Source organism: Cydia pomonella, chromosome 21 (genome assembly GCF_033807575.1).
Source record: "Cydia pomonella isolate Wapato2018A chromosome 21, ilCydPomo1, whole genome shotgun sequence".
In the NCBI taxonomy this organism is placed as follows: domain Eukaryota; kingdom Metazoa; phylum Arthropoda; class Insecta; order Lepidoptera; family Tortricidae; genus Cydia; species Cydia pomonella.
Window position 1 is genome coordinate 13,344,334 of NC_084723.1, and position 26,443 is coordinate 13,370,776.

Below are 26,443 nucleotides of genomic sequence, written 5' to 3' on the forward strand. Positions count from 1 at the left end.
CAACGACGTGATAAAATTCCCAAGCGCCATATTTAAAACTAGCTCGTTACATAAAGTGACGTCAGAAGACGGGGGCGAAATTAAAAAATCTCTGCCGCGCGGAATGCGTGATGAATGGCGAAACGGAGTAGGGAGGGGACACGATGAAATATAAAATTAGTATCTGGAAATATTGGAGAAGCATAAGTTTTGGTCAAAGGTTGGTGTTAAATATAGTAATGTTTAGTGTTATGGTTATGGTACTTACAGTTGACCAACATCAGCATCACACTAGATGTCGCTGGTACATCGGCTACTTCGCGCTATTAAGATTTTTCTACAGCCCCTTATAAGGTAAATTTGGTGTCTAGCGATAGGATTTTACTCAAAGTAAAGAGTGGTAGGGCCATATTACGTCCGGCTGACTTTAATTTCCATCTTGAAAAAATTGCGCTAGGATTGTTAGCAAAATCTTTTATATTAGGATAAAGAGTAAGTAATAGGGCCTAGTTTTGTCCGGTTGACTCTGTTTTCTATATTTAAAAAAACGGTGAACGAATATTTAAGGTAGCAGGGCCGCGTCGGACGTATCGCACGCAACGGATCATTGGACGCACTTGTGTGACGTTCTATACAAAGTATACTAAAATCCGTTGCGGGTGATGCGTCCGATGCGTCCGATGCGTGCGATGCGACCCTGTACGTCGGCTGAGCTGTCTAGTGAAGTGTTTCAATACAAATAGTAGTATATGCAGTACGTGAACAGCTAGTATTTTATAAAAACCAAAACCATTTTACTAGTTCTTGCATTGTACGCCCTAACCGCGTACCACGGCTTTATTAAATGTTTCCAGCTTCGGGGAAATTGGAATTAAACTGAGATTAAATCGTTACGGGGCGCTTTGTGCCACATAGTCTCGTCTGGTAACACTGGAGTTCTACTTTTGTATGATAGTAAAAAGAAATTTGTTCCACGTTTGTGAATTGAAATTTTAATCGTTGTGAAATGTTTCAATATTTTTTTTGTGATAAAATAAACCTAATACTAAAGCTTTGTATTAGTTTTCGTCACCGAGATTACCTAATCACTAAATTGGCTCAAATAAAACAATACTCACTTGTTCAAAATTCACAATCATAATCTATTACGGCTTACGGCTGCTAACTTGGAGGATTTAACAACCGGAGTCGCCTTTAAGAGACCATTCTGTCGTAAACCTTGGCCAATGGTCATATGTATTGTATAGACTGACGTTTATCTGACCTGCCTGCCTGTTTAGTGCCGAAAATTACAGAGCAGGTGTCTCCAGTTGTTAAATCCTCCAAGGCTGCTAACGTTATATTAAATAAAATAAAAATTAGCTCCCGGGAAGTATGAATAAAAGTGGTTTTAAACCACAACAACACCAAGGTTTGGCGTTAATTGCCTTTTGGATTTTGAATGCAGGATGATTGATAGAGGACTGGTTAGTTTAATAACGTATGCAGATGAACACCGACCATCTTAGCCCCGCAGGTTGATCCCACGTAACTAAATTTGTACACATCGTCGGAAAGAGTTAAGAATTAAATAGTGATCATGAAACGAAATGTTTCATACCTACTACAGGATACATAGACACGATTTCAATCGTTATTGCTCCGTAGCGAACGAAACGCAACTGTCTCTGTCGCACTAATAAGGAAGAAATAAGTACGCTACACTACGGAGCGTGAACGATTGGGATCTTGTCTACGCACCCAGTTTTTGAGATTATAGAAATTATAAAATACCTTTTACACTCTCAAAACTATTCGCTATCTTTGTTTTTTACTTATTTTCGTGCCTATTACTTACTTAACTGTTCTAAAACCAAAAATGAACATGCATTTCTCTCTTCGAAAAAATATCATAAAATATCAGATAAAATCCTAATCATTCAATGATAAACTACTCGAGAGACAGTTTCCGATAAATTCACTTGTGCTTAAATACAATTGTACTTTTAAAGGATTATTAACTTTATTGCAACGATGAAAAGACTAAAATTGGAAAATCGGAATGCTACGATATTAAACTCTGTTTCGATACGGGTCGCTGAACGAAAATATTAACACCAGTAGCGTTATTGAGAAAAAGTCTATTGAGAGCGGGATATTGAGATAGATCTTGATAGAATGATTGGAGTGGGACGTTTTACTTTAATTCTGTTTTTATATCATGTGTTTTTTTATTATTTTACAGTTTTTTCTGGCTAATTGCTTGATTTATTTATTTTGGGATAAATATTAAATTTGCATTTTTTATTTAAGGTAAGTTTGATTTTAATGCTAAGAAGGTAACATTAGAAACTGTATAAATATGTTTCACTTAAGACAGCAAATGTATGAGAATTGAAAGGGGGATTTCAAGGAGCTGATGGGGGGAACGGCACCACTATTCAGCCTGGCAACATCAGGTTTCTTGTACCCTAGGATCCTCCAATACAAGGATCAGAAACAAAACTGCGGTCGAATAATTATGCAGATGAATCGTACTTATGCATAATTATTAGACCACAATTTGATTTCTGCAGAGTCTCACCTGTAATATTGTCTCTCTGACATTGTCTGTGTGTGAGACTCTGCAGAAGTTAAAATTCAAAATTAATTCAAAATTATTTGACAACCTTTTATTATCAAATGGATACGTCTGTAAGCAATCAAGTGCATTTTGTAATTAAACGAAAAACGAAAAATATCATCTCTTTCCTCCAATATTCGAAGTAGCGACCTCTCCTATATCTAGAGAAAATTAATAAAATGAGGAGAAATAATTCGTGTAGTTTTGTAAATTGGTATAGGTATACCTTGTGGTCTCCGGAGATACTTAAAGTCCTCGAGGGTGGGGGTTATGCTGATGGTGTAGAGGGAGGGGATTGATTATAATAGATTGTTTTAGATTTTTGCTCATTATATTAGTCAAAATGTTAACGGAATGGTGGCCGCTTTCAGACGAAAGGAGTGCCTGGCGTCCGTTGGCTCATTGGGTTGACGACATTCGGAAGACTGCGGGTCTCTTCTGGATGAGATTGGCTCAGGACCGGGACAAGTGGCGTACTGGAAGAGAGGCCTATGCTCAGCAGTGGGCGATAAAAGGCTGATATGATGATATTAGTAAATTTTCAAAAAATCATAGAAAAATAACTAATAACTCAATACCGACAATCAATAAGTTACAACCCCCACCTTCGAGGCCTTCTAGTATGTTCATCTGGACACCACAAATTAATTTTCCTGAGCTACAAGGAGTGTAAATAAAGGAAGGAGTGGAAAAATTCGAACGCTTCTGATAAGCTACTGTAGCTCGGTAGTTTATGAGCGATTAAAAAAGTCGCAAGTTCTAGCCTGAAGCGCTTAATTTGCACCATTTTTTTTATTGTTTGCAAAACAAATTATGACACAAAAAAATATATTTAGGTAACCCAATTGTCAGTAAACCATCCAATACGCATCCAAGACAAATGAAGACGTAGATTTTCCCGCACGCACACTTAGCAATAATCACCCCAACAAAGACCTCTTGTACTCTATCAAGGACATTTTTCCTTTTGTCGTGACGTCACCACAATGACGCCATTGTGCGAGATAAGAAATGGCGGATTCCGCGTAGAATTACCTTGTATACGCTGTATGGCTGTGTTTATTACGATTTATATCTTGATTAAGTTGACTAATTTTTAACTTGCTTAGTCGCCTTTTTTACATTAAATTTGAACAATAAACATGCCAACTAATCAAGTTTAGTGGGTAAGCCTCAGTAAACATAATGGATTAATATAAATAATACAACGATTTCACCTTAATTCGTTTGGATTAGTTCATAAATTAAATTTCTCTCAAACATGCAAATACTTGAGCGAATTTACTTTTACATCACACTAATTTGTCTACGACATTTCAACTACATATAATTATATAATGATATGTATACGACCGACGACCGTAATTATATGTGACGACCGGTTTGGCCTAGTGGGATGATGGGTGTGGATGTGGATGTGGGGTGATGATCCCGGGTTCAAATCCTGGTAAGGACATTTATTCGTGTGATGAGCATGGATATTTGTTCCTGAGTCATGGGTGTTTTCTTTGTATTTAAGTATTTATGTATATTTATATATTATATATATCGCTGTCTAATTACCCTCAACACAAGCCTTATTGAGCTTACTGTGGGACTTAGTCAATTTGTGTAATAATATCCTATAATATTTATTTATTATTATATATTTATTATGTATTTTATCATTTTATGTTACATTTAATGTATAAAACACGCGATTTTTTCTCTTATAGACCTACAATTCACACACATATGAAATCGGAAACCTGATGTCTTCGTAACTGCGTACACATTTTTGATAACGCCAGAGACATTTTTGGTAACGCCAGCGACATTTTGGTAACGCCAGACATTTTTGGTAACGCTAGAGACATTTTTGGTAACGCCAGAGATGTGAAAAATGTCGGCGTACAAGATTATTTGCCCACTTATCTATTAAATGTGACATTGTCGGTTGCCGATAAGGTTGACTTCAAATTGAAGCTATATGGAAATAGCTTTATTGACAACCGGCATTAAGTAGCCTTTGGGTCGAGAATGGCAAAATGTATAAATTTATACATTTGCCCATTTCAACTTCTTATTCCTACCCTTTGACTATATTTACTGACCTAATTGTGGAAGTAACGTGTACTTGTTAAAATCGGGACGAACCCAAATAAACATGGCCCTAATTCGTTTGTGTTAATTATTCTACCCTAAGGAACCTCCTGTTTTCTACTGGAGGCCTATTTGAACTTTAAAAACTGTAACTTGGTTTTTATTGACGACTAGGGTTTGCAATTTGAATTCGAAATATTTGAAATGATCCGGATCTGGATCCAGATCCACGGATATTCCCATATATTTCAGATCCGTCGTATAAACCCTATTGACGACTATACCTCACGTCTCGCGTCGAATAACGGTATCTATGAGAGATTCTTCAAGTCTCTTTTGTTTGCATTGAGTGCCGGGAACCCGCACCGCACAGAATATGCGTTAAAAAATATTGTAAATATGTGTTTAACATAATTTAAATGTATGACGCTATTAAAATAAAAATAGTAACTAACCACCTCACTTTATAGTGTTAATTTACGTATAAGTAATAATATTGCAATTAGTGAGACATATCAACTGACAGAAAAAAAAATCCACGGCGCAGGCTTCGTCACATTACAGAATGCTCATCCATCTTACTTAGGGTTTGACAAAATAGAATATCCATTTACACATAAGTCATCTGCAACACGCTTCGTGAAAATGTATTAAAAAAAATTATAATTATAATAAGAAAACCTATACCCTAGTCCGGTAAGTACCCGGCACAGACGTACTTACCCATAACACCATAGTATTTATATCTAAATAAATTAATGTGCTGAACATCCAAAAAATGTCTACAATCATTTGCCGTGACAGCTACTCCTTATAAATATAAGCTATCATTGTGACCATTATTCGACGCGGGAGGTATAGTAGCTCTGTGAGCTGTAGTAGACCTCACAAACCAACATGACTACGCCAAAAATTTATTCTTTCTTTCCCGGAGATTGTATCAAAATCAAATCAAATCCGTACCAAATGTTTTACCCCTTAATGCAAGTCATAAAAAATATTTTTATTAAATTCGAACGGTAATAGCTGTCAATAGAGTTGAATATTAGAACTGCTATACAACCATATGGTTGTATATGCGGTTAAATCATAATCGGGCTCCAAATGTTACTTTTGATTTTTTGCGATTAAGGTAATGGTTCGCGAACCTTCATAAAAGACGGTTACGTTGTGATAGTTAGGTAGGATAAATCAATGAAAATCAATTAATGGGCACTCTTTAATAACTGGACACCTTTTACTAAAACTTAATTCTATTCATCTACAAATAGAATTCAATTTTAGTATAAGGTGTCAATAACTGGGCAACCTTCAATAACTAGCCATCTTAAACTTAAATAAATTCTGTTTATAGCTGAATAGAATTCATTTTAGTATAAGGTGGCCAGTTATTAAAGAGTGGCCAGTAATTGACGATTTACCCAACGTTGTTATAAAAATTTTAATCATTGTATTATTATTTTAGTACTGTTTACTGTTTTTTTAATAGATTTATCGTTAAGTCTTATTTTGTTATTATTTTTTACACGAGCGATGGTTCATTTAACTCATTAGATGTCCCCGTAATGATTTTGTTAGAGTAAATTTGAAATTTACAGTTATTTAAAACTTTATTCGTTTTTGTTACAGGTAAACCCGAAGTTAAAGTTTTGGAAACTTTCCAGACGCTTGAATAATACAGACGTTGAGACAAATAAGTACCTAAACATTTTTTTTTTCTGAAACCCCGTGGTAGCCTTATACGGAGAGCTAGCTCCGAGAAAATGTAAAAAAAAGCAACGAAATATTTATTACTAAATCCGGGTGCCTTGCATCTGTTTATTGGCGGAGGTAAAAGTAGTAAACTAGTGACCGAAAACCCGAGGCCTTGGAATGAGATCTAATAACTAAAACTTCAAGACTAAGAATCCAAAGACGTCACTTTTGACACTGACAGATCAATATAATATTGGAATGAGATTTAATAAGTAACGGCCCGATTTAAAGAATGATTAAGGTACGTTTAAGATCTTTAAAGGATCGATAACTAAACAACATGTCATAATTGACGTTTATTTCGATTCTGCTGTGATCCCAATAAGATCTATCTACGATATTTCTAACGTCAAAGTGACATTGGTTGCCCGAATCGAGCTGCTTCTGTCAATTCTACGACAAACAAACGATATCTAAATAAGAACTTATCGTTATCGTATTTCATTCTTCGAGTCAGGCCGTAAAACTCGAATTGGACTGAAAGTTGTCTCAATGTTACAATGGAATACATTAAACAAAAGTAAGTATTAGACGTATATGTTACGAACTTTTAATCTCCCGCACCCCGCACGCGGGCGCTATTGATCAATGAAACTGAGCCAGTATCGTTTTGGAACTTTGCAAGTACTTCTATGCAAATCAATACGCTGATAATTATTGATACCTAGCACAAACAGTAAAAAAGTAAGGATGGTACTTAGCGTCAATATTTACCTGTTGGACCAGCAATGTACGGCGAATGGTCACTATTATTGTTATAATTGTCATTGTTGTGAAACAGGCGTCAGGTAATTACCAATAATAGTCTGCAGTAATTAAGCTTGTTTTTAAAAATGAAGTTTTTGGCAGATATTTCGTTTTAAACTTTTTGATTTTCATCAGCCTAGGCTAGCTCTTAGACTATACACCGTGTTTTTTTCTTATTTCCGTTAATTTAAAAGGTGCATTAATGAGCTTAAATTAAGTAATTTTCTCAAAGACACCGGTATTCTAATTAACTCCATTACGGAGATAATCAATAATATATTTTTATCTTATAAGGCCCCTACAAGCGTGTACATTTGCCTTAGGGCCTGTTTATATAATGATTAGTGTTTAATACGAGTTAATACATTTGCTACTAAACGTAAGTATTATTTCGTACTTTTGATTTTCGAAATGACATTGATGCCCGTGTTACAACAACGCTAAATGCAACATTACCTTGAAAAAAAAATCATAATGAAAAAAGAACACTTTTTTTTCTTAAATTATCAATGCCATTTAGTTTCCTTAAATGTCCCGAATTTAACGGAATTCGATAAAAACACGGTGTATAATGGAATCTACTTTGAATGGAACCAGTTTTCAAGTGATGTTACAAGTTATAGGCACTTAAAGTATAGCTACGTGGAATCTGTTATAGGACATTTACATAATACGTACGTAAGAGCTTAAACTAACTATGTAGTAGTTTGTAAGTTATCAAGTGTGGAATCCCTTTTCCAATAGGATCACAAGTAGTGATGTACCGTTGAAAAATAATTAAAAATTGTTTTGCGAATGAACTAGACACTCGGCCCGATTCGAACTTTAAGATACGTCAAATGTTAGGTCGAGATACGATTTGTATCGGATATGTTAATTTCAAAAGTGACGTTTATCAAACAAAAACGTCACTTTAGACTGATATATCCGATATATCGTATCTAGACCTAATATTTGACGTATTTTAACCTTTTCGCCGCCATTGTCTTGATATAAAGTCAGTACATTTCGTGGCCCACACGTCACGACTTCATATCAAGTCGTGGTTTTGGTCAGGTTTGTATACGTGCAATTTTTGACGTGGCGTTGATGACACTTTATTACCTTATTGGCGTGGCGGCGAAAAAATGTTAAAAGTGACGTTTATTAAACAAAAACGTCACTTTAGACAGTGATATATCCGATATATCGTATCTAGACCTAACATTTGACGTATTTTAACTTAACCTTTTCGCCGCCATTGACTTGATATAAAGTCAGTACATTTCGTGGCCCACACGCCACGACTTCATATCAAGCCGTGGTTTTGGTCAGGTTTGTATACGTGCAATTTTTGACGTGGCGTTGATGACACTTTATTACCTTATTGGCGTGGCGGCGAAAAAATGTCAAAAGTGACGTTTATCAAACAAAAACGTCACTTTAGACAGTGATATATCCGATATATCGTATCTAGACCTAATATTTGACGTATCTTAACATTTTCGCCGCCATTGACTTGATATAAAGTCAGTACATTTCGTGGCCCACACGCCACGACTTCATATCAAGCCGTGGTTTTGGTCAGGTTTGTATACGTGCAATTTTTGACGTGGCGTTGATGACACTTATTGACGTGGCGGCGAAAAGGTTAATATATATATATATATATATATATATATATATATATATATATATATATATATATATATATACATACTTTAGCACTCGGCTATATACGAGTATCTGGTATGGTATTTAAATATTAAATTCTCAACTTGATTAAACTATCGCAAGTGGGTCATCATCACTGGCCACTGCATCCCTGACGGAGGATTGTTGTAAAGCTATGTCAAGAGCGGTCGAGACAGCCAATGCATTTCGGCTTATATTTCGGCTTATGGCTAGAATCAGACCAAGATAAGTTGGCAGCGATTTTGACAGCCCAGACAGTGCAAGTGTTATTTTTAACGTCAAATTCTATGAAATCATGACGTTAACACTTGCACACAGCTTGGTCTTGGTTTTCTAGACAGTATCAAATGAGACTTTCATTCGATTTTTGTTTTCCCCTAGAAGGGATTTATTCTGAAAACAGGTACATCACTAATCATAGACCGCGGGCCAGGAGCATATTTCGTCAGTCATCGCCTCCCGGCTGATACTTTGTTATATGATAGTTTAGATGCTGTTTTAAACTTAAAAAACCGTCAGCCGGTTCTATTGCGGTGGAATGAACATGTAAAAAATATGCGCCTACCACTTTATGTGCGGCAAAGTATGCGTAATGTGTAAATAGCGTAATCCGTTGATGGCTTTTCAGGCGATTACTCCCGATGAAATGCTACGTGCAAAGTTTCATGATTTGTTTTTGCTATCATAAAAGGTACACCACCGCGATATAACCGGCTGACGATTTTTTTAACTAACAACAGCATCTGAACTATCATTTGACAAAGTATCAAATGGGAGTCGATGACAATTTTTTTTTGTTTTACGTGTTTCGGTGGCTGCCATTCCTCAACCCACCAACGGAGCGGCAGCGGACGTCCACGAGGGTTCATCATACCTAGCTGTTAACCACGAGTTTTCAGCCGGTAGGCGATGGGTCATGGAAATTGTTCCTGGCTCGCGGTCTATCAGTGACAGATAAACGGGTTTAACCGGAATTCCGGGATCTCAGTCACCAACTACAGCAGGTCCAATTTAAAGTTGCGCCCAAGTTTCCTAGTTATCGCTAGTTTTCTCTGAACGCGCAAGGCTGGATTACCAAAAGCTGTAAAAAAAAAGTTTGGGGAATTGCTATTTGAGATTTATCTTTACTTTAGTATTACTTTATGGAATACAGATTGCTTGCAAAAATAACTTTAATGATCATGTTTCATTTTCAATAATCTTTAATACACTATATAAAGGTTGTCTGGAAGAGATCGCTTTTTAGCGATAAGTCCGCCTGTTGTTACCTACTCACTTATGTCCTTTCTTTGTTTGTAACATGTATTATTCTTTGAAGTGCACTATAAAGTATTTTATTATTATATATAACGACTCCTCTCTGGACAGCCAATGAAGGCAAGCCAGAGCTGAGAGTCCTGCCGACGAAGACACGCCGGAGACGGAGACCCTGACCGACTCTCGGGAGTACTCGGGTCCGTGGGGTCGTTACTCCCCAACAGCTCGCCACAAGCTGCCCTGCGGGTTTATTATTATTATATAGTGCCTAAAATTACTTAAATCTTTAAGTTATTACAATCCCATTTTCCGCGATTTCGCAATTTACGTAGCTATAAAAATCTCGAACTGGCAATTACGAAATTATGAAATGCTGAATTCTTAACAGTTCTGGGATGAGTGTAATTAAGACATATAATTTAATAATGGAGAAAAGGGTTCCGATACTCGAGCGGATTCTACCCTGTCCGAAAAATTATCCATCGCCATAGAGAAATAAATAAGCTTAGAGATAAAAATCAATTTAGTATTTTTTAATACTAAATTACTGTAAAAGTGGTGCTATTTTACCACACAAGTGCGATAATTAGCACATTACGTGACTATGAGGAAAACTTAAAGGGGCACTTTATACTGTAAAACGTTGTACGATACATGTGCAAACAGGTAATTCGCACTTGTATTGTAATTTACTATTGGCCTGGTATTAGTATCAATGTAGGGTATTCCATAGCTGTATAAGTAGAATCTCTCTCGAGTTAATATTATTTTCATTTTTAGGGTTTCGTACCTCGAAAGGAAAAAACAGAACCCTTATAAGTCACTTTGCTGTCCGTCCGTCCGTCTGTCTGTCTGTCAAGACCCTTTTTCTCAGTAACGCGTGGAGATATCAAGCTGGGATTTATATCAAATACTCAGGTCTACTGTCCCTTGGAGCTATGAAAAAATTAACTTCTAAGCCAACGCAATCAAAAGATACAGCCGTTTATGCCGCAAACTTTCGACACTCGCAAGGGAATCAAAACCTACAAAGTACTTACCGTGAACTCAGAATCTTGAAATTTGGTACGAAGCAACGTCTTATAGCAGAGATTGCGAGTACCGTAAATTTTAGTGTTACATCATATAATTATATACCTACAGGTTTGTACAGAACCCTCGGTGCGCGAGTCCGACTCGCATTTGGCCAATTTTTTTTAATTGAATTAATATTTGTCTTATTTTATCAACGGAGATTATATCATTAAAAATATCCTTTATCTAATACTATTATCATACTATCCAATACGTTAGCTACAATCTTGTCGTTACCACGCTGTTACAAGTTTTTCCCCACCGGATATCCGAAGGGATATAGATGGAGGGATTACATGTGTTAGGGGTAGTTTGCAAAGTGTCAAACGAGTTAAATATGGTCAGAAGAGCAAGGTCATAACAGCCTTTAACGATGTTACATTATAGACCCTTTGTTTCTGGAATAGTTTCGGAATTTGAATTTCAGGGGTAGGATGAAGTTTTCGTTACGGTGACTTGTTTAGATGAAATCTGCGTTTGAGTGAGAACGGGTTAGCAGATAATTTTGGTTGTTATTATTCGTAATAATTAGGTCATCAGTATATATTTGTCTCTTGTCTGGTATTTTCTGGTTTATCCTAAGATTAACTAGTAGTGAAATCAATATGGTATTAAGTTCGCCTTTTGTAATTAAGTTTTATTAAATAAAATGATAAGGAACAGCAACGTATGTGTCGATCTTTTTAAGGGTTCCGTAGTAGTCAACTAAGGAACCTTATAACTTCGCAATGTCCGTCTGTCCGGCCGCGGCTTTGCACCGTGATTGTAAGTGCTAGAAAGCTGCAATTGCCAATGATAAATAAATCATATATGGCGACGGAACGGTAAAATAAAAACTACAAAAAAATTTGGGTACCTGCGATACAAAAAGTATTTATCGAAAAATTTTCGCTTTGAGCCAATGGTATGAGTATCGTTGGATAGGTCTTTCAAAACAAATACGGGTCTCTAACAATGAGTTATTGATACAGTGAACATTTTCGCAAATAATCGCTCCGAAAGAAAAAAAAATGTGTTCCTCCTCTAACTTTGTAACCATGGGTCCAAAAAAATATGAAACAATCGTAAAACAAAAGTAATCGTAAAATCGTTAACCACTAATTTCAATGAGAATTATAGCGAACAGTCATGATCGGTCCCGCCGTTTTTGAGTTATTGCAAATTGCAAGGTACTCTTTTATGCTTGTACTGTATATGATACTTACTTTTACTTTTAGCCTATTCTGACAGAATGGTAACTACGGAACCCTACGCTGAGAATGGCCCGACATGCTCTTGGCCGATTTTTAAACAGCTTCTTTTCCTTTAAATTTAATATTTTACTGTTTAGTCATCAAAATCTCATAATTTCGAATGAAGGAAAAATTTACTATACAAATATTTTAAGGGTTATACTATAGGTACGCGATTTACGGAATTAACCTTCATTTACATTCGGAAGTGATTTGCATTCACCCCAACATTGAACATTGTAAAAGCTAACTAGAAAAAATTAAGTAGGTGTCCAATCGTCATCTTTAATTTTAAATTTTCCCTGTCGCCTTCAAAACTAGTTGTGGAACTATTAAAATACCGAAACTTCTCAAGAACGAACCGAAAGCTAACGAGCAACGTTGGTCGGTGGTTCTATCCTCTTTCAATTTCGGTTTTAAAATGAAACCTGTACCCCTAGTGTAAATAAATTCGATTTCGAAACGTGACGTACGCGTTTGCGTTTAGTCTCATTTTGTATTGGATTTAGAAAGAGCGCGCCAAGCGGGACGTTTTGGAAACTCAAAATCCTATACAAAATGAGACTTAACGCAAACGCGTTCGTCACGTTATGATGTCGATCAAATTTACACTAGGGGTACAGGTATAGTATAATTTTGATTTATCGATTTTGTACTATATACTATACATCTTACATGATGTAACTAGTTATGTACTTAAATATTCTTCTTCCTCGCGTTGTCCCTGCATTTTGCCACGGCTCATGGGAGCCTGGGGTTCGCTTAACAACTAATCCCAAGATTTGGCGTTTGGCGAAACTAGTTTTTACGAAAGCGACTGCCATCTGACCTTCCAACCCAGAGGGTAAACTAGGCCTTATTGGGGTTAGTCCGGTTTCCTCGCGATGTTTTCGTTCACCGAAAAGCGACTGGTAAATATCAAATGATATTTTGTACATAAGTTCCTAAAAACTCATTGGTCAACCCCGAACCGGGGTTTGAACCTGCGACCTCCGGATTGCAAGTCGCACGCTCTTACCGCTAGGCCACTAGCGCTTTTTTTATGTACTTAAATATTATGTAATCTATAGAAATTTTGACAATATCCAGTAAAAAAAAAAACAATACTATAAGTGGTTAAAATAATACCAATAACATATTTTAGTGCACCCTGATTGTATTGTACTTCATGACTGAGTCAAATCAGCGGAAAGTAAAATCTGTATGTCATTTTCACTTTCTTACTTTAATTAACTTAAAACTGTAGATAAAAACTGACCTAGTTGATGAAAAATTATGTACCTTTTATCTTTTATATACCGGGTGCGTGTAACACGAGCAAAAAAATTATTGTAGACTGCTAAAAACTGACCAACATTTGTTTAGCGACTTACTATTTTTCATACAAATTAAATATTATCTTCAATGTACGCTGTCATCTGTGTAATCGACGTTCCTTGTCACGCTTTCAACTTAATAAAATTCGCAATACATTGCGTCTTAGAATAAGCTTTGACCTTTACCAGGCTGACAGTTCAAAAATGACAATCGAATGTCAGTCTTACTCATCGAAAATAGAACACATGTTTAAAGAGCCGCATGTGGGAAATATATATCCGTTAGCCTGGTAAAGGGTTAAAAATATGCTAAGAATCAAAATAAAAGTTATTTTTAAAAGATGCTAAAATGATGTTGGTCAGTTTGAGGAGTACAGCCTACGGTTTATTTACTCGTATTTGCTAGTGTACAGGCCACACCCGGTATGTATTGGTTAAAAATTATGGCTTCCAACTGTGGTTGTGCTATATTAATATTGTGCTATATAATACATAGAGCAAAAAAGTCAAAATTTTAAAAGATGACTCAAAATTCGGTGAGAAACCTTATCATACCCAGAAAAGAGATTGATACTTATAAACCAAATATAAAATGAAGTGTAAACATATAAATCACCATCACAAAGGCAATCATTCAAACAATAGGGTGTTGGGACAAAGGGGCAATTTCCATGTCGGACGTGACATGATTGCGTGAGCCGTGATGCAGTCTGCACCCTTACCATGAACTTACGGTGACTAGTACTACAGAGACACTTGTTTATAAACTGTAGACTTTTAGCGACAACATATATAGAAAAAATATATAACTTACAAATAAGATTATTGAAGACACTTGTACCTAAGCATATCAAAAAGTAATACGAAACAGAATATGCACAACTTTTCAAATACTGTAATGTACGTCCGGTTCAAAATTAGTGTAAACTAGCCATACTAACTGAAGAATATCACTATGTTACTAAACTAAAAGTAAACAAAAGATGTACAAAACTAAGAAGTCTACAGAGACAAAACAAATATTGTAAACCCAAATATAATAACATATATGGCACTAGGCTGTATACATAAAAATTACCTAAAATATTAAACGATTTGCCAGAAGATGTTCGTGTAAAGTACTTAAATGGTAAACATATAAAAAAAGTTATTAAAATGCACTTATTGAAATCAAACGACACAAGCTACTTATACTAAGAATCCTACATTGTTTTCTTTTTTTTTAATTAGACATAAGACATTAATATATGTATTGTTCTCTGAACTCCCCATCGGCACACAAACCTCCTCAAGGTTTTGCCTACGATGGGTCTGTATGTATTAAATTCTAGACTGTAAATTGTTTGTTTATTCAATAAATTAAAAAAAAAAACAACCTATATTAGAGCCGGATTTCAAGCACGTCAAGATGTAAACCATCCACAAACGTATTTTAAGCACCGATATTGACAGTATTGACTATGCCAAAAACATTAGATCATTATCGTAAACTTAACCGTTACCCCGATATGATTACAAGACGGGCTTATCCCGAATAATCTTAGCTAAATCACTGGGGCTCAGCAAGATTAATCGTTTTTGCCTTTATTCGAATAATGACCGAATCGTATTATAATTTACTGTCTTGGTCCCGGAATACGATACGGTCTTTATTACTTGATGAAAACTTTTCTTGTGATATTTATTATAAAAGTCAATATTTGTTCTCTGTCTTAAGTTATTACGTAATTAGCTAACCTAACAACGTCTTATAATGACCATATCAATATTAAAAATCTTTTATGTTTTAAATAAATAGATTGACTTTGCAATCGCACTAAACAATGTATTACTTGTGAGATACATTGTGTTTTAATTTTGCGAAACTTGTTTTTTTACTAGTTATGTTTTTGATGGTATCTAATTTTTTTTTGTAGATAGTCCTACCTTTTCCCTTTCCGATACCTTCTACTTCTTGAATCCCATTATATTATACATATACAAGTACACTAATTCTTTCACTGTAAATAAGCGAATTCTACTGCCTTGGACAGCCTATATCCAATATACATGGCATGCAATATCATCATAATCTTTCTAGTGTTATCCTAGCTATTTGTCACTGCTAGCTTGAGTCCGGGGTCCGCTCGGCAACTAAAGCCCGACCAGAAATATATGAGCATTGTCCAGGGCGCTATTATTCTCATGTATAGGGCGACAGTTCAGTTTAGTATGAAAAATTTAGTTCCAATAAAATTACACAATATGGTGCGTGATCATATATAACTGGACAGGCTTGTTGGTTGGAATATGAAATAAAATAAAAATAAATATGTATTAATTAAAACTGTGAGCCGCTATGTTCTTAATATTACCACATACGTATTCCGTGATTTCACTCCACTTTTTATCGACTGCTTGTGTTTTTAAATCTGTCTGAATCCAAGTTAACGAGTAGGTGTCTACGGAATGATTGGAGAGCCCTACATGACGAATAAGTTGAGCCAATCAGTTCGGTTCATTACATATTCCGAGTGTCACTTACGTGGCTCGTTCACTCTCTCGTTTCATTGTATAACTTGACGGGTCTGACATAGAATTATTAAGGTAGGTGATATTTTTTTTTATTAATAAATAAAAATCTTTATTGCTTTAAATTTTACGTTACATCTCTTATCATAAAATTTATGAATAAGTAGGTTTGTAACACATTTAGGTAGTGGGGTTGAGCCTCTGTCTCCCGAACTAGGTCAAAGCCTGTGACTCGGGATTCAGTGATATTGATATGATATATAATATGCAAGAGTTTGAGTTGAATTGACTTCTGATATTTATGTTTGTGCTATTAGTGTTATTACTAGTGATGATCCCTTGTTTGAATGTATTTTCAACATTGATTTTGTAATAATGGATTAATTGTTCCAAATTGTATTTATTTGTCTCTTATATTTTTTATGTTTAAATATTATTAGATATATTTTATTTTGTATGACTTTTAAATAGTGCTAATTATTAATTCAAGAATAAATGATTTTTTAAGTTGAAGCTGGGTGAAGAATATATTTAGATTGATTTATTTCAATATATTAAATTACAATCTTCTTCTTCCTCCTGCCCTTATCCCACGTTACGTGGGGTCGGCACAACATTTTCTTCTCTTCCATTCTCCTCTATCTTTCGTCACCTCAGCACTCACTCCTTTCTTTCTCATATCCTCTACATTAAATTACAATTTAAATAATTTTAGTCTATATGAATTTTGAATTTATATTATGATCGTCAACTTTTATTACTATTACGCTGCACAAATTTCTTCAATGATGTATAATAACTAAGTAGTAGGCGTTATCATGAAGCCTTCGACCATGAAATTCAGAGTAAAAGTTAAAATTTCTGAACGCAACGGCCACGTTCCCGCGAACAGAACTGTCAACTTCATTGTGTTTATTCATGTAAGCCGACGACCATTAGGGCATAATAAAATAAAACGTTTTTAACTGAAAATAACAGTAAACATTTTATAAGAATGCGAAAAAATAAAGAAAATAGTGTTAACAGTGACGAATTGCAAAATTGGAGGGAAAAAACCAGAAGATCGGAGAAGAAAATGCAACTTTCGCGATCAAGGTCAATTGCGGCGTCCTTTCCTCGATAGCATAGCTACACGGACGTGATAAATATCAAGATAAAAATGTAGCAGACCATGGATGTACCTACATTAATAGTGCCAGCGAACGAATGTTTAATGCATACATCACTAAAATTCCGAAAAGGAACATAAACGTCGGGTAAGAAATACAGTGGAGTAATATCAAGTGCTAATTCGTTTGTTTTTGACGTTTCTGCTATGCATTCTGGAGCACTATTCTAGATGTCTTTGTTTGCTAATTGCATATGGTGGTTGTGCTGTGCATTCTGGAGCACTATTCTAGGTGTCTCTGTGTGCTAACTGCATATGGTGGTTGTGCTGTGCATTCTGGAGCACTATTCTAGGTGTCTCTGTTTGCTAACTGCATATGGTTGTTGTGCTGTGCATTCTGGAGCACTATTCTAGGTGTCTCTGTTTGCTAACTGCATATAGTGGTTGTGCTGTGCATTCTGGAGCACTATTCTAGGTGTCTCTGTTTGCTAAATGCATAAAATGGCTGAGCTAAGCAGTTTGGAGTGCTAACCTAGGCATCTCTGCCGCTATTTGCGCTTGCCAATCTTTCGCATACTATACTAGGTGCGTTCACTGCCAGTAGCCTTGGGATATTGTGGTGTTATCAAATATCCCTTACCAACAGCACTAAGATGTTGCTCATGTCCTACCCGCCAATGGGTAGTGGACCATAAGCCACCTACAAGTCTTACTAGATATACCTACTGGGTTTTGTGGCGTGTTAGACTAGACACAGCTCTTAACACCAAGAATTAATCAAAGTGGTATGCCAGACTAGGCTGTCTCTTAATATATACTTATCTTCAAGTAGGTGAATTTAAGTACTTATTCTAATTTCAGCAAGTGAAGAATGAAGCGAGTTAATTTTGACCTTGTTGGAAGGAGGCACCGCGCCAGAAGGTTGAATATGGGAATAATCCTTCTAGGACAATCTTGTTGTTTGCTTGCAGATATATAATTACGAACATTACAAAACAACAATGACCCGGACAAGATTATGAAAAAATACTCTGCCTTGTTAAATTACTGGTGCTCTGAAGATGAACCCAGAGACTCAAGCTGCGGCTGGTGAGACGTTTGTCAGTTGGGAACAAGGCTAGGTATTGAAATGAAACAAAATAAAGTTTCCTGTGACCTGTTCCCTCACTGTGATGATTTAGCACTCAATAATTTGTCTGCTGTAACCAGCTATGAAAAAGTAATGTCACTCTTAAGTGACCACTGGTTTTTTGTGTGATTATTATCACTGAGAATCTTACCTACGGCAGCTGTTCAATTATTAAATCACAATCAATGGCATAAGAGGTTTTTAAATCATTTACTTAAACATGCTGTTGACAAGTGGTGTTTTAAGAAAGTTTAGCAGAAGTACTAATGACTTATAAATTAATGTAAGTCCTAAAGCCCGGTACTTTAAACTTTGAGGGCTCAACTATCAATAATTTTTTTAATGTATGTTTTGCTGTTGCTTTTCTTTGTTATCATATAATAAAGTATTTATTACTTATTTACTAACAACATACAAAAACCCTGGTCAAAAGCAGCAATAAGGAAGCGGAGCAACACTTTCCCCTCTGCGTCACAATGTGGTCGCACTCAGCGACACCACAACAGCCTGTGTTCATTTAGAACAAATTTTTGAAGGTTGTGGTTAACTTAAATACACTTTTTTTTCAGTGCAATGACATCATATTTACAAGGACCCAAGGATTTTGTCCTGGTTAATCATACAAAATTCCCTTGTGATCTGTGCCAATACCTACATTAATTCTGAAAAATTATTACTATTGAGCAATCGACAGTCAATACTAGGAAGTTATGTGACTGTGATATATACTGTGTGTACAAAATATATGCCTATGATGTTCTTACACAAGAATATACACTTTACACAGCTTAATATTCAACTAAAATATTTTATGTACAAAACCCTAAGGGAAGTAAATACAGTTATATTTTTAATATAAGTAAATTGATTGCAACTAAGCAGTTTAAGTTAACAAAGCATTGGAATTGCCATGAAACTAATTGTTGCATGAACACTTTTTACTTGATTTTATGAGTGTAGAAAATATCTCTGATTCATGTGGAAAGCTGAGATAACAGTTTTAAGTCCTGTCATTAGACTATTTGACTATATGTCTCTCTAGCTATGTGTCAGACCTTTCATGAAGTGTCCAAGATCTAGAGGTCACACAATGAGCAGCTGTTTAGATGTTATATCTATTGTCCTTATGATAAATGTTTTTTAGACTATACAAGATGCACTCTATTATTCTTGATACCATATGGAGCTAGGTATAATCAAATTAAACTAGCTCCTTAGTACCTTGGAAAGCTGTCTAATATCTGGATTTATTTCTTTACCCAATAAGAAATAATGTCAATATATCACCTAGTGTGACTTATTTTGGTGGCTAATTGAAAGTAAAGGGTTATAAATATACTTTTTGAAGATACCTATTTATTTACTATACAGTAATAGTTTATTGACCTGCTGGGGCAACCGTGTGGAAATGAGTTATCTGTGGGATTATGGAAGGAGCCTATTAATAGAATACATTACATTAATTTTATTCAGCTTAATGGTGGTCTTTATATTTAAAGACGTTTCTTTCCGATTTACCAGACTGTGACATACTTCTGAGAAAATACAACACAGCTATCTCAATTATAAACCGCTTTGGTGAACTGAAATACTACTGTACAGTATTTTTACCTCAAAACAATGTTGAGGAACAATTGGCATTGGTGTGAAACGAGACATTACAATATTAGTCTTAAATATTATAGGTGAACTGTGTCATAGCTGATTGAGAGATAACTATATAAGATTTCGGAGATTAAACGTAAATTAAACAATGAATATTTAGAAATTTCCTGCATCATTTTGGAACTCATATACCGAGTTATTGGAGTCGCGCAGATGAAATATGTGAACGCTATATATATCCTGGTGTAGTAACCCAGATATTTTTTCTACATATGTAGATGCTTGCAGATTTTCTTTGATGAATTATTTTATCTATGCTTTCCTTCCATTCGAAATGAAATTTAAGGTACCTATTAAAGTTTTAGGTAAAGCAGAAGACATGGCAATAACCATATTGTACACAGTTTTTACAAATACATGTTACATACAATTGTATAGACTTGAGCCCCAGCTCACATTTATAAAAACTTATTCCATTAACCGGCAGTTTCAGTAGTGTCCTTGCCTGGTTACCCCGGTATTATCCGGGAAGTTCCATCACTGAAGGAGCGGAAAAGAGAAGGGGAAAGGAGGAACTTTCGATTGGTGCGGCCAACAGCATGGTGGGGTGGAGTCTCTTATGCCCAACACCGTCAAGCAGTATCGTAAACACTTGAAACACTGGTGTATGTTTTGTGGAAATAATTACATTAATGATCTTATCGCATCTGTTCTAGCAATGTTTGCCATTCTGATAGCATTATGTGATGAGGGATCGAGGTATGGAAGTGTCCATTTTTCTAAATCTGCTCATGTGCTTTTATTGGGATATAGACGACTCCTCAAATGATGAGTGAAACGCTTTATGAAGAACGTTTTGTTTCGATTACACCCACCTCAACCTTAAAGTGTGACCTGGGACCCTTAATCAGTCTCAAATTATTTATCAACAATGCCACCAATGAAAATCTTTCATTACAGAATTAAGAGAAAGTTATGAAATTGCTTAGGTACTTACCTTATTTGCTATTGTTACTGCACGCAGCGTGCAAACCCTGTCCTTGATAAAATATGTAATTTTTACTATTATTCTGATTTTCTGATAAAGTCCTTACAAAAATTTCAGCTACCTTTGCTATCCGTAGCATTTTTCAAGGAAAAACTAATTTGAAATGGAATGAGGCTTGCTCAGGGCGAATATATTTTAGCTATATATAAAAATAACGAATGGTATTCGTGATGGTAGTTGTTAGTAATTATTTATTGCCCTCAAAAACCTCATATGATCATCACTTCCCAAACGATTTGTTCTTGATTAAGTCAACTTTTAAAGATAGTGGTATTGATATTTTTGTTTTCACCACCCATTCAACCTATTATGCGTTGGTTTCAGCCAAAATCATTTAGGAGTAATATTGATGGAAAGAAAAACATCAAGTCCGAGTCTAATGATTTTGCTCATTTCATAATAAGGCCATAGTGCCATCCAATGATTGTGCTTGATCCTTAGTTAAGGAGAAAATAAGTATTACTAAAGGTTGTAAGTAGCAACACACCGTTCTGTTAAATGGTATTAATGAAATACCTATTAATAAGGAACAATTCATTTTTTGTTTCAACTATTGTTGAGGATGCCTAAGCAGGTCTTCAAGGAAGACTTCTTATTAAAACTTTTGTACTTGTATTTATTTATATAATAAATAAATAAGGATCAAATTACAGTACAACTTGTCGCTCGTGTCTTTCAGAGGATTTATATATGATGATATATTCTTTTTGGTGATCTCACTAGATCTCTAAATAATGTTGTAAGAACTAAATATCTATATTGGAAATACAGTTATAGCTAAAAAAGTTCCTTTTCTAAATGAAATCTTAGATTTCATTATTGAAATACAAAGCCAAAATAAAAACTTTGAAAACCTATCTCTAAACATCTACTTAGTTATTATACATCATTGAAGAAATTTGTGCAGCGTAATAGTAATTAGAAATTAAACGAACTTACCTGTAAGTGAAGTTCAATTCTAATTATATTAGCTGCACAAATTTCGAAATGATGATCCCTCCCGCCCAGTACCCGGGTTGTCTTGAGACAACCAGGGATTCTAATATTCTAATCCCTGTCAAAGTTTTAAAGCAATATTGGCTTTGCAGAGTTGTGGGCCAAGCTGTTCCATCTGTTGCCATATTCACTGCCAGCATGGGCTACGAGCATAGCGGATACCAAGTGTTTTTTCCGCTTTGTAGCGACTTGTGCCTGAGAATAGAGAACCCTAGCAGGTTACTGGCAGTGAAAGTGTTGTGTCTTGGCTTGTTACTCTAAACTAAATGAAGTTGACAGTTCTGTTCGCGGGAACGTGGCCGTTGCGTTCAGAAATTTTAACTTTTACTCTGAATTTCATGGTCGAAGGCTTCATGATAACGCCTACTACTTAGTTATTATACATCATTTCGAAATTTGTGCAGCTAATATAATTAGAATTGAACTTCACTTACAGGTAAGTTCGTTTAATTTCTAATTATATACAAATAAAAATCACCAGCAAACATCAATAACTAAATAAATTCTTCACACTCATCGTCAAATTAATGTACACGGCACAAAATAAGAACGTAATAACAATTATAATATATTAAGATAAATACAAAATATTAACTGTAATTTATTTACAGAATATTCAATAGAATCTATAGATCGTGTGATTCACGACGACGCGAGCCCTGACTCATGTTATCATACTAATAAAGGTTAGATTTGACAAATCTACGCGTCATCGTGAATAACACGAACTATAAAACGTATATCAAGCAAGAGGATAACCATCAGTATTTATTTTTAGTTTCTTTGTACACGTATCGTTGGAGTATCGAGACAAACCATTGTGGTTTAACGATACTTTTTGATCAAATATTCTGTAATTGTGATTTATCTGTAATAAATAAAAAATAAATAAAATAATACTTAGGGGTTTTGCCATTGAACAAAATATTTACCTACAAATTACCTAAATTTATCGTCTTGTAACAAAATTACAAACAAGGGCATATTTGTTTTAAGTCAACGCCATACCAAGCGTCGAAATTTACGTAATAAATATTAGAGCCTCGGTAGAGAGTACCATTTTGTACCATTTGGCGTTGAAACTCCACCATGACCTATCAGGGTTTTTTTTACCAGAATAAATGATTTATTTATTTTTATTTTTTTATTTTTTTATGACCTAGGACCTAGGTCCATGAGGTCCCAGCGCACATGAGTTTTTTGCAGAAATCGCGAAGCGTCTGGTTGACGTAACTGGTGACCGAAAAGCTGGCAGCTTCACCGCGCAACGTATTACGTTGTATCGTATTGCGATACAACGAGGAAATGCCGCCTGCATCCACAATGCCTTAAGGGCCTATTTTAGATTTAAGCTGTTGAAAAAAAAAACTACTTACTATCGCATTTGTATCTCAAAATTAATGCCCACACCTAAACCTTAAAAACCTGTAACAAACCTAACACAAACATCTAATAAACCTCCTATAGCGGTAATTTGTCACGCGTCCGGCTTTGTCCCGCCACCTATTGTCTCGTTTAATGATACTATTGTCAGCGTGTGACCACTATTTTTCCTTGTGACATGATATGACAAAGAAAATGGAGTGATAAAAGCCATTCGCATACTTGCTTGTTGGTTATGAATTTTTTTTTTAAGCTTTTATTTAACTTGCAATACACGGTGTAACATAAGGAAACCGAAAGATTTTAACAGTGTTTTCCTGATCACATTTAGATAGGTACTAAAATGTCATATACACTTTTTTGAGATTTCGCCTAGTTTCAGAGTTAATACCAATTTAAAAAAAAATATCTTATTGTAACTTAGTGCAAAACGCCTTTTTGACGGCGATAATGCCATTATGGGGCGTAGTCTAAATATCCTTATTGATAGATGTCAAAAAGAGGCAAGTATTAACATTTTTGTAATAACTACGTTTTACAAAAAAATCTTAAAAAATCATTTTCAAAATCATTCTTACCACAATGCTAACTTTATAAGTAAAAAATATTCCAAAAATCAAAATTATTATTTTTTGGCAAAATTTACTTAAACTCATATAAAAAAAAATCCTTCTTTTGGTATCAGAAATGCGTGGTTAAAATCTTTCAGGTTCCTCGTGTTACACAGTGTATAAGAGTAGCAGTAATAAAACACTTATTGTACAAAAAAGAAAAACGAAACAATAAAAACACTAGTCATTAGTACAATGGTGAATAAATACCTTCAAGCAATCTCTTTCAGTTAACTATTGAGAAATTGAGGGAGAATTTGAGACGGCAGACATCCATACCGTACAAAATGGCAAAAAATATATAAATGTGTTTGTTTTAATACGAGGTTTTTGTTTAGCATTTGGCTTCCGACTGCACAAAACTCCTCGAAATATAACACATTTTCGTATTTAAGAAAGGTTGAAATGTAAAGGTAAAATAAAGCTATACACAGGTTTTTAGAAGGGTATCAAGGAGTACTTGAGAGACATTCAAAGCATAAAATTACAGTCATCTAAAAAGTGTATATCAAAAATCCTTTTTTGTAACTGATTTTAATAAAGAAGGAATGCCGGAAATCTTTTAATACTGTTAAAATGCATGGATTGCTCGATTGCCATCTACCTCAAAGCCATTAAGAACAGAATATAAAGCAAATGGCCCAAAATTAAGATAAGGAAGCGCATTAAAACGATATCAGCGGCCCGCCGACGCGTGGAAGCCATAGCGGTGATAAGGTTGGGGAAAATATAATAAAACATGCTTGTTCCTTCCTGGTTGAGGTATTGGGGTTATTATTATCAGTGACAGTAGTAGCTAAAATGGGGAAGAAAAAAAATAGAGTCACGGCCCGATTCGAAGAATGATTAATACACGTTTAAGATCTTGGAAAGACCTTTAAAAGATCGATAACTAAACGACATGTCAAAATTGACGTTTATTTCGATTCCGCTGTGATCCCAATAAGATCTATCTACGATATTTCTAAGGTCAAAGTGACATTGGTTGCCCGAATCGAGCTGCTTCTGTCAATTATACGACATACAAACGATACCTTAATGAGAACTTATCTAAACCAGAACTTATCGTTATCGTATCTCATTCTTCTAATCGGGCCTTAAAACCTAGCTAAGTTGGCAATGATTTTAATACCACAGACTGCGCAAGTGTTATTTTAAACGTAAAACTTCTATGAAATTATGACGTTTACTTAACACGTGCAATGTCTGCCCTATCAAAACAGTTGCCAACTTATCTTGGTCTGACTAAATATTGGACAATCTTACACAAATCAATCTAGTCCCACTAAGGCTTGGGTTGTGGGTACCTGACGGAGACATAATACTGCAATACCAGGCTTTCCTCATGGACCAACTACATATACACAAATGGTTGTGCTATTAAAAATATGTAGTCCTAATGGCACAACTACGCACAACTGGCACAACTAAGCACAACTAATCAGGCTTTCCTCATGGACCAACTACGTATGCACAACTGGTTGTGCCATTAAAAATATTGTAGTCCTAATGGCACAACTACGCACAACTGGCACAACTAAGCACAACTAATGCAGGCTTTCCTCATGGACCAAGTACACAATACAAAGAACTACATTAAGAAGAGGTAAACAACAGGCAGTTTTATCGGTAAAAAGCGGTCTCATCACATACAAATACAAACAATAATAAAAATATTTATAAACATAGAATATATCCATAACTCAGGAACAAATATTTCTGATAAATTCACTTAAGCTACTGAGGTAATTGTCTGTTAAGGGCAGAAAAACATATTTTATCTCTTGTTTATAGGTTAAGATAGAAAAACATTATTTCGGATTTCGGTACCGTGTACGGATTTTGTCCAAGTAATGCTTGGCATGTCGAGGAATTTACGGTACCTTTGGAGTCACAAACCAACTCAACTGTTAGAAGGAGCACATACAACCGAGGTCACTGCACATAGGGCCCATTTCTCGACCGGTATTAGACTAATATTATTAGTGTGTTTCCATGGTAACTTGACAGTTCATGGACTAATAATATTAGTCTAATATTATTTCTAATGTTATTTGCAAAGCGCTGCTTTCAACCTTCGGAGGTGTCTGTAATAAATGTGATTTGGTTTTCTCTGAGCCCTTGTGTTCTTTTTTTGCATTAACAGTATATAAGTATATTTATTTTTAATACATAAAGCTTCTTCGAGTGTAAAGTTTGATCATCTTTCATTACATACCAAGCGTAGTTTATATTTTACAATCAATATTATCTTAAAGTACTCCTTTATTAAGATTCAAGTGTAAGGTCAATGTGGACCGTCTATGGAAAGACCGTCTACAAGCTCTTTGGCCG

General features: G+C 35.2%; 1 protein-coding gene and 1 long non-coding RNA gene across 5 annotated transcripts in view; both read left to right on the plus strand.

Moving 5' to 3' along the window:
* Nucleotides 1-26,443, plus strand: part of LOC133529722 (complexin) — a 552,838-nt gene that overhangs the window by 313,992 nt on the left and 212,403 nt on the right. The gene's annotated exons all lie outside the window — the stretch shown is intronic.
* On the plus strand, nt 16,996-21,777 carry LOC133529561 (uncharacterized). 3 transcript variants are annotated; one of them, XR_009801163.1, is made up of 3 exons: nt 17,072-17,485; nt 18,199-18,749; nt 19,036-21,777. It is a non-coding gene; the product is annotated as an uncharacterized LOC133529561 (long non-coding RNA). The 3 variants fall into 3 exon arrangements; XR_009801164.1 differs by having other exon boundaries at nt 17,075-17,485; nt 18,199-18,458; XR_009801162.1 differs by having other exon boundaries at nt 16,996-17,485; nt 18,199-21,777.